The sequence below is a fragment of the Triticum aestivum genome, chromosome 3B, assembly GCF_018294505.1.
Source record: "Triticum aestivum cultivar Chinese Spring chromosome 3B, IWGSC CS RefSeq v2.1, whole genome shotgun sequence".
Taxonomy (NCBI): Eukaryota; Viridiplantae; Streptophyta; class Magnoliopsida; order Poales; family Poaceae; genus Triticum; species Triticum aestivum.
The window spans coordinates 53,953,343-53,968,495 of record NC_057801.1 but is presented as its reverse complement, the minus strand read 5'-3'; the positions used below and the strand labels follow the sequence as shown (position 1 = coordinate 53,968,495).

The 15,153-nt window shown below is 46.5% G+C and overlaps 3 pseudogenes; all 3 read right to left on the bottom strand.

Annotated features, from left to right (window-relative positions):
* The window catches only part of LOC123064702 (receptor kinase-like protein Xa21), a 6,301-nt pseudogene extending 2,942 nt beyond the window's left edge, over positions 1-3,359 (bottom strand).
* Positions 3,360-8,478: 5,119 nt separating this feature from the next.
* Positions 8,479-9,901, bottom strand: LOC123064701 (probable LRR receptor-like serine/threonine-protein kinase At3g47570; annotated as a pseudogene).
* Positions 9,902-12,461, bottom strand: LOC123064699 (putative receptor-like protein kinase At3g47110; annotated as a pseudogene).
* Positions 12,462-15,153: the final 2,692 nt, after the last annotated feature.

The following is a 15,153-nucleotide window of genomic DNA, read 5'->3' as shown; positions in this document are numbered from 1 at the left end:
CGGGCGGAGGCGCACGCGAAGAAGATGTGGTTGGAGTCCTCGGGGACAGCACAGAGGGGGCAGATACCAGTGCCTGGGCCATTACGCTTGCGGACCTCCACACCGGATGGGATCCGTCCACGGATCCACTGCCACATGAAGATGCGGATATTCAGTGGGAGACGGACGGACCACACCATCAAGAGGGGGGAGCGGAGGAGGGGGCAATGGCCATGTAGAGCGATTTGGTAGAGAACTGGCCCGACGACTCCAAGTGCCAACGCACACGGTCTTGGGCTCCATCCACCAGCGGCTCATGCAGAGCGACGCAATCAAGCAGCTCACGCCAGGCGGCGGATTCCGCAGGCCCAAATGGCCGACGGAAAGCGAGGCGCCCTAAGTCAATAAGGGCCCTATCAACAGAAATCATGGGGTCGACAGAGATAGAGAAGAGGATGGGGAAGCGAGCCGCAAAGGGGGAGTCGCCGGCCCATCGGTCAAACCAGAAGAGCGTCGAGAGGCAGGACCCTACCGAGATAGAGGTACCAATGCGGAGCACAGGGAGGAGCTGGACGAGGGACTGCCAGAACTGAGAACCTCCCGACTTCTGGCAGAAGGCAAGGGGTTGGCCGCGCAGGTATTTATTCCGGATAATGTCCAGCCATAGGCCACCCTGACCCTGCGAGATGCGCCACAGCCACCGGGATAGGAGGGCAATATTCATCCGCTTAGAGCACATGATCCCCAATCCACCCTGCTCCCGAGGCTTGCAGATGTCAGGCCAGCTGACCATGTGATACTTCTGCTTGCCGTGCTCGCCAGCCCAATAGAAGCGGGACTGGATTTTGGCGATCTCCTTATGGAGAGATTCGTGGAGGCTGTAGAAACTCATAAGAAATAAGAGGAGGCTGGAGAGGGAGGAGTTGATAAGAATAGTCCGGGCCGCCTTGGAGATCCACCTCCCCTGCCAGGGCTCGCATCTAGTCTGGAGCTTGGTCACGGAGGGGCGAAGATCGGCGGCCAAGAGGCGCGAGTCACTGATGGGCGTCCCAAGGTTGGTAGTGGGGAACGAGCCCAGGCGGCAATTAAGTCTATTGGCGATGGCCATTGACTCAGCGGGAGAGTATCCCATCACCATAACATCGCTCTTATCAAAGTTGATCTTGAGGCCCGACATCTGTTGGAAGCAAAGAAGGAGGAACTTTAGGTTGGTGATATCCAGCTCCGAGCCTTCAACCATGATGATCGTGTCATCGGCATACTGGAGGATGGAGATCCCCGCGCCCCCGGAGAGATGGGGGGTAATACCACGGAGGTGGCCCGCGGCTTTTGCCTTGTCTAGAATGGAGGCCAAAGCGTCCATGACCATATTGAAGAGGAACGGGGAGAAGGGGTCGCCTTGGCGCACCCCACAACGGGTAGGGAAGAAGGGGCCGATCTCGCCGTTAATGTTGACCGCTGTGCGACCGCAAGAGACCATTTGCATGACTCTCGTGATCCACCGGTCGTCAAAGCCCTTTCGCAGAAGAACATCCCTAAGGAAGGACCAGCTAACCGTGTCATAGGCCTTGTGAAAATCGATTTTCAGAAAGACCGCCTTCAGGTGTTTGACCCGGACTTCATGAAGGACCTCGTGCAGGACCAGGACACCATCTAGGATGTACCGGCCCTTAATGAACGCAGATTGGTTAGGGTGAGTGATCCGGTCAGCAAGTAGGGTCACCCTATTGGCGTACCCCTTGGCCAGGATCCAGAAGATCACGTTGATGATCGTAATCGGGCGGAACTGGCGGATGTCCGTCGCCCCAGGGACCTTGGGAATGAGGGAGATGGTCCCAAAGTTGAGGCGGCCAAGGTCAATCGAGCCCACGAAGAATTCCTCGAAGATGGCCATGATCTCAGGCTTAATCACGTTCCAGAAGGTCTGGAAGAAGATGACCGGAAGACCGTCAGGGCCCGGCGCCGAGGAGGGGTTCATACCCCTGATGGCCTCCCAGACCTCCTGTTCAGAGAAGGGGGCCGTCAGGGATGTGTTATCGGCTTCAGAAACCAGATGGGCGCCGGTCCAGCAATCAAGGGCGACAAAGAGACCGCTCCGAGGAGCGGGGGAGAAGAGGGAACGATAGAACCCATCAACATGGGAGCGGATGTCCCGGGGGTCCTGAAGGAGAGAGGCTCCATCCCAAAGGCAGGGGATGGTGTTGCGTCTGCGACGCCCGTTGGCGATCGCCTGGAAGTAAGCCGTATTCGCGTCACCCTTCAAGACCCAATGCTGAGTGCCCTGGATACGCCAATAGGCCTCCTCATCAGTGTAGATCACGGAGAGCTGGTCCTCGAGGTCATAGCGGGACAGCCACTCGTCCGGGGAGAGACCAACCGCGTCAGCCCGGAGGTCAAGGGCCTGGATCGCAGTCAGCAGCGCCCTCTTACGCTCCCTGGTGTCACGGCCCAAGTTGGCTCCCCACCCCTTCATAAATTGCCGAGCACGCTTCGCACAGAAGTGCCACGCGTCTATGGCGGAAGGGGGGCGGGGGTGGGGGTGGGCACGAGCCTCGATCCAACGAGCACTAACGGCGTCGGAGAATCCGGCCTGTCTGGAGATTGGGAAGAGAGGTAAAGAGATTTGGTGGAACCTCTCCCCTTAGACCATTGGCAGCAAGTTCGAGGATGGTAAGAGTAGAAAGATTCAAGATGGCATGTGGAAATCTTCCTGACAGCTGATTAGCACTCACACACATGTGCTGCAAGTTGGTCAATTCTGCAAACTCACTAGGGATATTCCCCTTTATGTGATTATTCTCACAGTTAATTCTGGTTAATGTTGTGATATTGACAAGAGAAGTTGGTATGGTGCCAGTAAGGTTATTAGACCAAACGTGCAACACCTGAAAGTGAGGAGGAAAATCAGCATGGAGATGGCCTACTATATTGTTATTCGAAACATCCAACACCTTGAGATTTGAGCAGTTAGTGAAACTCGGCACCCTTCCTTGTAGCATGTTACTATTCAAGAGGAGTGTTTGGAGGCGACGCATGTGGCAAAGGGAGGGTGGGATCTCTCCGGCTAGTGTGTTTGCTGTGAGGGCAAGAGAGCGCATGAATGTTAGGTTCCCAAGTGAAGGAGAGATGAATCCTAGCAAACCTCGACTTGTAAGGTTTAGAGAAATGACACGACGTGGAGCCTTGACCCTGCATAGGACACCTTCCCAATTGCAGAAGTGAGTGCTATCGTTCCAGGACATGAAGGTTTGTTGTGGATCGAGACTGATTGCATCCTTGAATGCAAGCAGCGATAGCCAATCCGTCTCATTTCCATACGAGATTGAGGTGTTGCAGATGACGACATGTGCGCTGCAAGCCGCCAACACCCAGAGAAGTAACCATCCAATCCTGGCAACTTTCATGGCCGGGTGGCTATGAATGTATCTTGGTCAAGTTAGATCTTCAGTAGTCACTACATATGCATGCATAAAAACAAGGCGAATTTTAAACTAAATAGTTAATAGTAATAAGTAACAGATATGTTGGCAGATAGATAACCACTCATGCAATGATTGTTGTTTACTAATAGTAATAATTACCTGAGGATTCCTCTTTCTTTCGTATATACCGATACTCTAGCTTTTCCTTTTCAGGCCGAGACACAAGAGATACAACCGCCGGAGGGCAGAGGCGAAGAAGAGAGAAACCAAGCATATGTGTGTACAGGTTAATTTGGAGTGTGGACTGTGGAGTGTTTGATCAACCTCCGCCATTGTGGCCTTCCTTTTATAGGCGCGACATCCACATTGGTGATCTATTACATCATTATTGTGAGTGTTACTCTAACTAATCACGGCAAATTGTAGTGTTAGACGCACTAATCTTCTTTATTGAGTAAAAGGCACACTAATTTTCAGATTAACGTATTTGTCGTTAGGTTGGCACAAACCCACCCAGAGCCCGGGCCAGCGAGGCAACTGATTTTTTTTAATGCAGGAAAAGGTCCCACCGGGCAGTGTGAGGAAGCCCACGACTGGTAAGGGGGGTTAGGCACTGTTCGGTATCGCTCCGCTCCACAACTCCGGGAGCAGAGTTAGCGGAGTTGCAGTTTCCCCGCTCCACAGATTCCAGGAGCGGCTGATTACTGAACAGGGCCTTAATGGCTTGAGTGTGTGTGCGTGGCAGGTGACGCGGGGCAGGAGGATCTCCACCCCATCCTAATTAAGTAACCTCTTCCATTGATACAATCTCGATCAAATCTAATCCCTTCAGTAACACAAAAATAAGGACTGGAAACGGTGAAGTCCCATGTCCCTTTGCATTTCAGTGACTTTAAGTTCTTTTTTTCCGGAAAGGTGTTTTACTGATTACGTAGCAGGTTATGACTGACGTTGGGAGCAACATGTTTTACTGATTAAGTAGAAAAATAGAACAGACCTTCACAAGTTCAGAGTTTTTTCTTTTGCGGGGTAAGTTCAGAGGGTTTTTTTTTAAAAAAAAAAAAGTTCAGATTGTTCTTTTTCCTCTGAATCTGTGTTCTTTTGCTGTGGCATATACCGCAGCGGACGAACTTCAAAGTCGCAAAGCTGCTCGGCGCCAGTTTCTTCAATGTAGATGCCATGGGTAGCGTACTGATCTTGCATCTGTTCTTGATCTCCTCGGCACTAGTCAGACACTAGTTGTTGCGATGCTTGCCCACTGTCAATTGTCAAGTCTGAAACAATGTGTGATCGTCCTTGCCTGTTTGATTGTCGGTGCAGGTGCCTATCTCTCGAACTCTGGCCTACTTAGAAACGCCGACTTCTCGCTAGCAAATGTAATAATGGCACATCAGTCGCTACATGGTAGGCAGCAACTCATGTGATCAAGTCACCGTATAAAATTAGCTTGTAGAATTTCCATCGATTCCTGTACTTCAACTGATGTGATCAAGTCTCTTGCGGTGAGGCTCTGACTCAACTTTCTAGCTTGTAGAAATACAACAGAAATACTGAATGTTCGGTGTGTTTTTGGTGTTTTCTGAATCTGTGTTCCTGCTGCAGCCTACTTTTTTTCGATAAAGGACGATTTTATTATCTCAAATGTAGCATCAAGCGGATACAAAACATTATGAGTAACACCCGGCCTCTGCATAACTAGGATGCATACGACCCAATATGAAGGTCTGACAAAAAATGATGAAAAAAACCCCGACAAATCTGCAATAGTAGAGCCCTATAGACCGACACTATGCCTATGTGGATGGAGGTGGTAGATCGATCCGAAAGTTATGTTGCCACCCATGTTGGGAAAAAACCTCCATAGAAAACCTGCTCCAATCGCATACACACCGCCTTGAACAAAGGTTGGTCCTCCGGTCGTTGTAACATAGACCACATACGTAGCAATTGCGTACACCGAAAAATAACCTATAGAGGAGAAGCATTTCTTTCATCAAAAACAAAATCATTTCTACATACCCAAAGCGACCAAATTAAAGCATACACTCTCACCCTTATTAGCGTTCTGAACCTATTTGAAATACCGTCCAACCAATGACCAAAAATATTGGCAACAGTTGTGGGCGGATACAAATTTGATGCTATTTGGATGACTGACCACGTAGAACGTGCAAACTTGCATTGGAAAAGGAGGTGTTTGATTGTTTCGTCATGAGTACAAAAACAACACTTCTTACTCCCTTGCCAGTTGCGTCGTGCGAGATTATCTTTGGTTAACACAACCCCCCTACGAAGATACCGCATGAAAATTTTCACTTTTAGTGGAATCTTGGACTTCCAGATTTTCTTGTTATTACTCACTGGTATCTCAGAATGTGTGAGTGCACGATACATAGAGTCTACAGTGAAAGACCCTGATGTAGTAAGGTTCCAGCGAAACACATCCCGGCCTTGTGTCAGATTAATCGAATCCAGTCGGGATAAAAGATTATGCCATGACACAAGTCGGGGGCCAATCAAATCCCGCCTGAACCAAATATTCGTCGGGAATGAACTGAGCACTTGCGCAATAGTATTATTCTTATCGCGAACAATGTTGTATAAGCCTGGATATTGTTCTCGGAGACTGGCATTGCCTAGCCAGATGTCTTCCCAAAAACGAATCTCCGACCCATCCTTTATCGCGAAAGACCCAAAGCGAAAGAGATGTTTCTTTGCCGCCATTAGGCCAGCCCAAAAGTGCGAATCGCCAGGTTTCCAAAATTCCTGGGACACCGCCTTTTGACCTAGATACTTGTTGCGCAGCATGGTTTGCCAAACACCATCCTTAGTAAGAAGTTTGAACAACCATTTACTGAGTAGGGCCTCGTTTTTGACCTGCAAGTCATGAATTCCAAGCCCCTCTTGGTCTTTCGACCTACAAACCATGCTCCATTTGGTCAGCCTGTATTTTTTCTTTTCACCGTCTCCTTGCCAAAAGAATCTGGATCTAAAATAATCCAATCTTTTTAGGACCCCTTTTGGGAGTTGAAAGAAAGAAAGCATATAGAGAACCATATTTGTGAGGACAGAGTTAATCAAAACCAACCGTCCTCCAACTGAGAGTAGTTTGCCTTTCCAACTACTCAACCGTTTCTCTAGACGCTCCTCTACATGCTTCCACTCCACAATGGTGAGGCGTCGATAATGAATCGGTATTCCCAGATATTTAATCGGGAATTGGCCATGTGCGCAACCAAATAGGTCAGCATAATCGGCCGCCGCCTCAACGGCTTCTCCAAAGCAGAACAATTCACTTTTATGGAAGTTTATTTTGAGACCCGACATTTGCTCAAACGCTGAAAGCAAGAGTTTCAGGTTTCGAGCCTTGTCCAGATCATGTTCCATAAAAAGAATTGTGTCATCGGCGTATTGTAAAATAGAGAGGACACCATCCACAAGGTGTGGCACTACTCCTGCAATCTGGCTGTCCTGCTTGGCGCGCTCAATCAGAATCGCCAACATGTCAGCGACAATGTTAAATAACATTGGGGACATGGAGTCACCCTGCCGTAGTCCTTTTTTGTCTGAAAGTAATGGCCTACATCATCATTGACTTTGATGGCCACACTACCTCCAGTTACAAAATTGTGGATCCACTGGCGCCATTTATCGGAGAAACCTTTCATCCTTAGGGCCTGTTGAAGGAAAGACCACTTGACCTTGTCATATGCCTTTTCAAAGTCAATTTTGAATATCACTCCACTCATGTTTTTTCGGTGCATCTCGTGGACGGTCTCATGCAGGATTACTACACCATCTAGTATATTTCGTCCTTGCATGAAGGCCGTTTGAGATGGACGGACAACATGGTCAGCTATCAAGTTTAACCTATTCGTAGCCACTTTGGTGAAAATCTTGAAGCTAACATTAAGGAGACATATGGGTCTGAACCGCTGAATCCGTTCAGCATCCTTAATCTTCGGCAACAAAACAATCTCGCCAAAATTTATTCTGAATAGATCAAGTTGATCGGCATGAATACAATTGAACAACTCCAAAAGGTCAGCCTTGATGATATCCCAGAAATTCTGATAGAATTCTGCGGGGAAACCATCAGGGCCTGGAGCTTTGTTGTGTTCCATTTGGAACACTGCCGCTCTCACCTCCTCTTCTGAGAAAGGTGCTGTGAGGATATCATTCTCTTCTGCCGTGACTTGTGGAATATCATCTGTTCGGGTCTCGTCAAGGGTGACATTCCCTTCATCCGACGCTCCGAACAGAGATTTGTAATAGCTGGTGATATAGTTTTTGAGATCCCTTTGACCTTCGATCCGCCCCTCATCCTGTTGGAGACTATGAATACATTTCTTCCTATGTCGACCATTGGCGAGCAATTGAAAGTATCTTGTATTACTATCTCCCATTAGAATGAAGTCAGCTTTGGACCTCTGGTAGTATTTGATCTCCTCTTCTCGCAGAAGACGGGCAACCTTCTCATTAGATTGATTTTTCAATTCAATCTCATGTTCAGATAAGGTGCGGGTCTCTGCAATTTTGTCGAGGTCATCAATGATGGTACAAAGGCGCTGCAGCCTACTGATTTGCATTTGTTCTTCATCTCCTCACCTCAGAGACTCCAGCCAGCAGTAGACAAAAAAACCCAGACAATTTGTAGTGATGCTTGCGCACTGTCAAGTGTCAAGTTCTGAGATGGTAAGTGGTATTATTTTATTTGACTGTTTGATGTTGAATTCAGGTGCATGCTAATCTATCTGACGCCGACCTTAGAAACACCGACTTATAGCTGGCAAATGTGACAAAGGTACAATAGTGGGTAAACACCAAGCATGTCATAAGAGTTCAGGTTCAGATAAGCAGTAACATGCTTGCGCTTGTGTGAGTTTCGGTGCAAATCAGTGACCATCACACACAACTTTTTGTTTTGTTTCTTTCTGGCCTACCATCCAAACAAGTACGTACCTCCAGAGAGACCAAATTGGGGTGTCTCCAGAATAGAAGATTTAGTCATTCATAACTCATAATTAATAAAGTGGCCGTATACATCGCCCAGATGCAGAGGCTGGGGTCATCCTCCTTTTCTAAAAAAAAGCATATCGCCTGAATTACTGGAGACAGTTTTACATCAATCTCCTCCGTTTCGTACTTCGTTCTGTAGGTAATTTTTTTGTAATACTCGGGTAGTGTCAGCCTGTCAGGCATATTTGTTTGAAGGGTAGTTTTGCCACAGATAAAGCTGTACAAAAACTTGCTTGCTCAGCTAGCTAATACAGTACTTCTTACATAGACGCTATGTGATAAAAGCCAATTATACAACAACTTGTCTATTCAGTTAGCGTTGAGATGTGCTTCCCTGATTCCACGTAGCTTGGCAGCCACCTCATGCATGGTGATACGTTCACCTGGAGATGGCTTAGTGCAACAAAGGCCAATGTTTAGAATAGATAGCAGACAATTTAAACTTGTTTCCTTCAACGCCACTGGATTTTCCTCCAATTCCTGTAGCAGCTGGGGATCCACAATCCCCAATACCCTATCAGGGAAGCTAATTCTCTGTAAACTTCACAATGTTCAGTCCATCCTTAAACATGTCATCAGTTGGCCTTCTTCGAATGAAGATCTTGAGGAGAACGACACCAAAGCTGTAAACATCCGCGGCGGTTGAAACTTGACCACCCCCTGCATATTCTATGCATCAATGAATACAAAAGGAGTTAATTTTACTTTCATTGGTTTACATAGATGTACAAAATAAAACGTGGTGACATGATTTTTTTTAAGATTCAATTACCTGGAGCAGTGTATCCAATTGTTCCCATTACTGCAACCGAAGAAGAACTTGAGTTACACTGAGATGATGAAGTCGAACCAACTTTGAATCTTGCCAGGCCAAAGTCTCCAACATGAGCAATCATATTGTCATCCAAAAGAATGTTGCTAGGCTTTAGATCACAATAAACCATTGTGCCTTCGTTGTTGTGGTGTAAATACTCCAGTGCATCTGCTACATCCACCAAAATGCTTATGCGTTGAGCCATTGTAATGCAGTACAAATCAAAAGAGCCTTCACGGTCCTGGTTCGAGTATAGCAGTTTATGTAAGTCTCCTCCTGGCATCAGCTCGTACACCAGGGCCTTGAAATCATTACCATTAGAATCTATGCCTGAGCAGGCAGTTATGATATGGACCAGATTACGGTGCCGCACATTTCTCAATGCATTACATTCTGCAATGAAGCTCTTTTGCGCTCCTCTTGTCTCTAGGTTGAAGACTTTTATGGCGACCTCATTTTCATCTTCCACTAGTTTTCCTTTGTATACAGAACTATATCCCCCTCTGCCAATTAGGTTGGACGTTGAGAATCCATGTGTTGCTTTGGCTAGGTCGTTGAAAGAAACTTTGGGAAATTTTGTAGCAAATGACGGTAGTGATACAAAATTCCTCTTGTGCTTTCCTCTCCAATGAAATAAAACAAATATGACCATAGCAAGTGACACCATTCAGGCTATTGGAGTAATTATTTTGAGCATCACAGATCTCTTGTGCCTAATTGAATTTAAAGGCATAACAGAACATGCTAGCATGTGTAACTCTATTACTCCACCACAAAGCCCCTGATTTCCATCAATCCACACAATAGTTGCATTCTTAAATATCCCTTTTGTTGGAACCTCTCCGTTTAGATGGTTGAATGACAAATCTAGTTTCTCAAGAAGATGCAGGTTGACAAGAGATGTTGGTATTGACCCATTTAAGTTATTGGCAGACAAATTCAAAACTTTGAGGCCGCTTATGTTGCCTAGTGAAGCAGGAATACTTCCGCTGAAAATATTCGAGCCTAGCTCGATGTCTTCTAAACTTTCACAATCACCCAAAGTGTTTGGAATATCTCCGGATAGCTTGTTTGATGAAAGTAACAAATGTACGAGTTGTTTAGCATTTCCAATGTTGGTAGGAAGTTGTCCATCAAGGATGTTGGAAGATAATTTAAGTATGAACATTGTTGGAATTTTGAAGATCTCCATTGGAATTTTACCATTAAGATTATTGTTGTAAATGTCCAAACATTGAAGCATTGGAAAGTTTCCGAGGCTTGGTGGTATATGACCAATGAACTGGTTCGAGTCTAGATATAGCCATCCTAATTGAGACAAGTTTGACAAGGATGATGGAATACCCCCGGTGAAGTAGTTTCCTCCCAAATCTACTAGTTGCAAAGTTTTAATAGTCCCAATCCACTCTGGAACCACACCCGTAAAGTGATTCGCCCCCAATGATAATAGAATAAGGTTGTGAAGGTTTTGTATGCCCGAAGGAAAATCTCCTGATAGTTGATTTTCTCCAAGGTATAGTTTTTGGAGTTGATTGGAAAGGTTACCTATAGAACTTGGTACATGCCCTGATAGACGGTTCCAACTCAGGGAGAACATCTGCAGCTCTGTGCAGTTGCCTAAGTTGTCCATAAACTCCCAATCTTGCTTGCTATTAGCTTGGAGTTGATTTTGTTCAAGATTCAAATACGAGAGTTTTGTAAGTCTGCCAATCGTGGCGGGCACCAATCCGGTGAAGTTGTTGATTGATAAATCAACATCATATATATTGGAAGCGTTAGTGAATGAACTGGGAATGTTTCCTAGAAAGAAGTTCTCGGCTAATACAAGTATCTGGAGATTGGGCAGAGAGGCATAGAGATTTGGTGGTACCTGTCCACTTAGACCATTGGGACCAAGGTCAAGGCCAATGAGAGTAGAAAGATTCAAGATGGCTTGTGGAAATCTGCCTGTTAGCTGGTTGGCAGCTGCATACAAGTATTGCAAGCTAGACAAATCTGCAAACTCACTTGGGATATTTCCCCTGATGTGATTATATGAGAAGGTAATGTGGGTTAGTGTCGTGATATTGGCAAGAGAAGTTGGGATGGTGCCAGTGAGGTTATTACCTGAAACCTGCAGCATCTGAAGGCGAGGAAAATTAGCAAGAAATTGGCCAACTAGATTGTTAAATGCAACATGAAACACTTTTAACTCTGTGCAGTTTGTGAAACTCGGTATCCTTCCTTGCAGTGTGTTATTATTCAGTCGTAGGGTTTGGAGGTGATGCAGGTGACCGAGGGTGGTTGGGATGTCTCCAGCGAGTGTGTTCACTGTCAGGACTAGAGAATCTAGAAATGTTAGGTTCCCAAGTGAAGGAGAGATTTGTCCTACTAAACCTCGACTTGTAAGGTTTAGGGAATGACACGACGTGTAGCCTTCAACCTGCACAGTACGCCTTCCCAATTGCAGAAGTGGGTGCTATCGTTCCAAGACATGAAGGCTTGTTGTGGATCGAGACTGATTGCATCCTTAAAGTCAAGCAGCGATAACATATCTGTATTGTTTCCATGTAAGAAGGAGGAGCTGCAGACGACCAGATAATGTGCACTGATAGTCACCAACACCAAGAGAAGTAGTTTTCCGATTGTATTCACTTTCATGGCCGGGTAGCTCTGCATATATGTAGAAATAGATAAATTATCCAGATTTAGCTTTTCTCAGCATATATGTATCGTTTCCATTTTTAGCTTTTCTCAGCGGGCGCCCAGATTTTTCATGCAAAAACAGATTAATTTGCCATGCTCATGTAAAGGATTTGCCATGTTATAAGTAAAAATTGCCATGTAGTATAATAATTGTCAGAAAAATTGCCATGCTACAGGTACTAATTGTCATGTGTTCAATCGGGATCCGATGTACCTGTGAGCATCAGATTTTTAACCCTAAAAAACTTCTGTCAGATGCATATTAAAATACTAAATATACAGTTGGAAACTACTCCCTCTGTAAGGAAATATTAAAGCGTTCAGAACACCAAAATCGTGATCTAAACACTCTTATATTTCTTTACGAAGGGGGTATTTTTAAATACGAATTGATTACTACCACTTTTATGACACATAAACATGTTTTGTTGGTCAAATTGATGGTCAAAATTGAACCTTGGAATATCTGAGCGCCATAGAAATAAGGACGGAGGGAGTATAATTTTGCAGATATATTCATTAATTCATGGAATGTGTCTTGTTGTGAATCACTTGCGTACCTGGGGGTCTCTTTTCCAGGCTTTTCCTCCTCCCCCTTCTTCTTCTTCTTCTTCTTCTTCTTCTTCTTCTTCTTCTTCTAGTGTTTCATTGCCTGGCCAGAACAAGAGCTAGAGCTGGTGCAGGGCGGAGGCGAGAACATGGTTTGGAGTTTGAGTGTTTGATCCACCTTCAACATTGCAGCTTACTTTATAGGCACGAACCTCGAATAAAAATGCACTAGCTTTCTACTGTCCACTCCCAAATGTTGCACTAGCTTAGCTAGATACAATGCATCTTGAGTACATGGCGCAGGTTTAGATCATCGTCGTTTAATGTAGTGCACAAGTGGTCCGATCAGCATATAATATCACGTGGGAATAGCACCCACTTTCACCTTTCAAGGCTGGATGCATGCCTGCATGCTAGCTATTTTTCCACATGGTTATCCAAGGACGGGGTTTGCTACTATGGCGTGCGTCAGGCACACTGCCGCTAATCATGCCATTTAGTATAGACTTTTGACTTGGCAGGCCGGGGTTAGGCCGGAATCCACCAAAGGACCGGTCAGCGTCAGGCTATCTACGCGTGTACAAATATATATTACATATCCCTTTGTTGAAAAAACAAATATGTTACATATAGTGTTCGATAACTAATTAACCTCGCCTATTCTTCGCATCTGATTCATGTACTTCCATAGATTATCAAAGGATCAGGTCTTTCTGTGATCAAGCAGCAGGCGGGTTCTGACTGAACATTGTATCGAAAAAGACTTTCGCCCCGTTTTATATATAAAGCAACCACCAATCCAACTAGTTTCACGCCGCACACAACGCACACACACAAGGTAGCACAACATGTTCTGCTGATGGCACGGCTCGACAAGCCCTAGACAAAAGAAAAAAGAAAACAGGCGGCACATGCCACACACACATCACCAAAGTCTAGTCCGGCTCGGGTGGTGGAGGAGGGAGCGGTGGCACCAAACGAAGAGCCATCGCGCGAAGATTGTTGATGAGGATGTTGATGGCGTCTCGGTCCTGAGGGCGGCTAAGCGGCCGCTAAAGCTGCAAATAACCAGGCATTTTGTAGATAGCATCGGTAGCACGTCGCAGGGGGACCCATTGGATGACAAGTTTATTGCGGACCGTCCACAACGTCTAGGCTAGGACCCCGATAGCCGGCCACCTAATGTGGCGAGGCGGGGAGGCTAGTATTTCCGCGAATAGGTCGGGGAAGTTGGTGTTGCACCAATTACCCCCAACCACCTCGCGAAAGCAGCTCCAAAGGAAGTGAGCGGAGATGCATGTGAAGAAGATGTGGTTAGAGTCACCATCGCACATAGAGGGCACATCCCGTCACCAGGCCCACTCCGCTTTAGTATCTCCACCCTTGAAGGTATTCGGGCGTGGATCCATTGCCACAAGGAGATCCTAATCTTCAGAGTCAGTCTAATCACCCAGAGCACTGTGAGGGCCTCGGGGCCAGGTGAGGCCACAATATCTTGGTACAGAGACTTGGAGGACAATCGGCCCGAGGGCTCTAGGCGACAAAAGACCCGATCAAACACCTGGTCCATATCTGGTTCGTGTAGAGCAATGCGCTCGAGGAGTTCATGCCAGGTGACAAGCTCCGGAGGACCAAATGGCCGCCGGAACGCCAGGCTCCCTAAGTCAATAAGGGCCGCCTCGACAAAGATCCTAGGTTCCACTATGATGAAGAACAAGTCCGAAAATCTGGACGCGAAAGGGGTAACCCCAACCCAGCGATCGAACCAGAACAAGGTCGAAACGCTAGAGCCGTCCTAAATGGAGTTCTGGAGGATGAGGATTGGCAGCAACTGGATGACAAACAGCCAGAACTAGGAGTCGCCAGATCGTTGGCAGAAGGTATTTGCTCTGAATGATGTCGAGTTAGAGTCCACCCTTCCCAATCACAATCCGCCACAACCATCGGGTCAGCGAGGCGATATTCATGCGCTTGGAGGACATGATGAAGGAAATATGCCCTAGAGGCAATAATAAAGTTATTATTTATTTCCTCATATCATTATAAATGTTTATTATTCATGCTAGAATTGTATTAACCGGAAACATAATACATGTGTGAATACGTAGACAAACATAGTGTCACTAGTATGCCTCTACTTGACTAGCTCATTGATCAAATGTCGGGGAAAACTGATCCACGAACACCTATGGGGCCGGCGGACCGAGCCCCTTTTGGTTCGGCGGGGGGCGGAGATCGCACGAAGAGCAGATCGAGGCGAAGCACACGAGCAGTTTACCCAGCTTCGGAGCTCTCCGGAGAGATAATACTCCTACTGCTGCATGTCTGAGTGTATTGAGTTCTTGCTCGGGAGCGTTGAGTGCTACAGTACACTCTAGCTGCTAACGAGACCGAGCGTGAGTGTTTTCTGGCTTCGAACCTTCCGAACCCCCCTCTACGTTGCACATGGGCCTCCTTTAATATGCTAAAGGGGTCACCGACAGGTGGCAACGTAGACAAGGGTAAAAATGGAAAAGGAATAGCGGTTGGTATAACTACCTGTACAGTGTATCCTACCTAACCCTGACGGCAGGGGACAAAGGCATTAAATGCCCATCTACGTCGCCCAAACAGTGCAGAAAGGGACCGTCAGGGACGCCACCGCTCGCCACGATGGCAAACTTGTCAGCGCCGCTTGCCACCGCG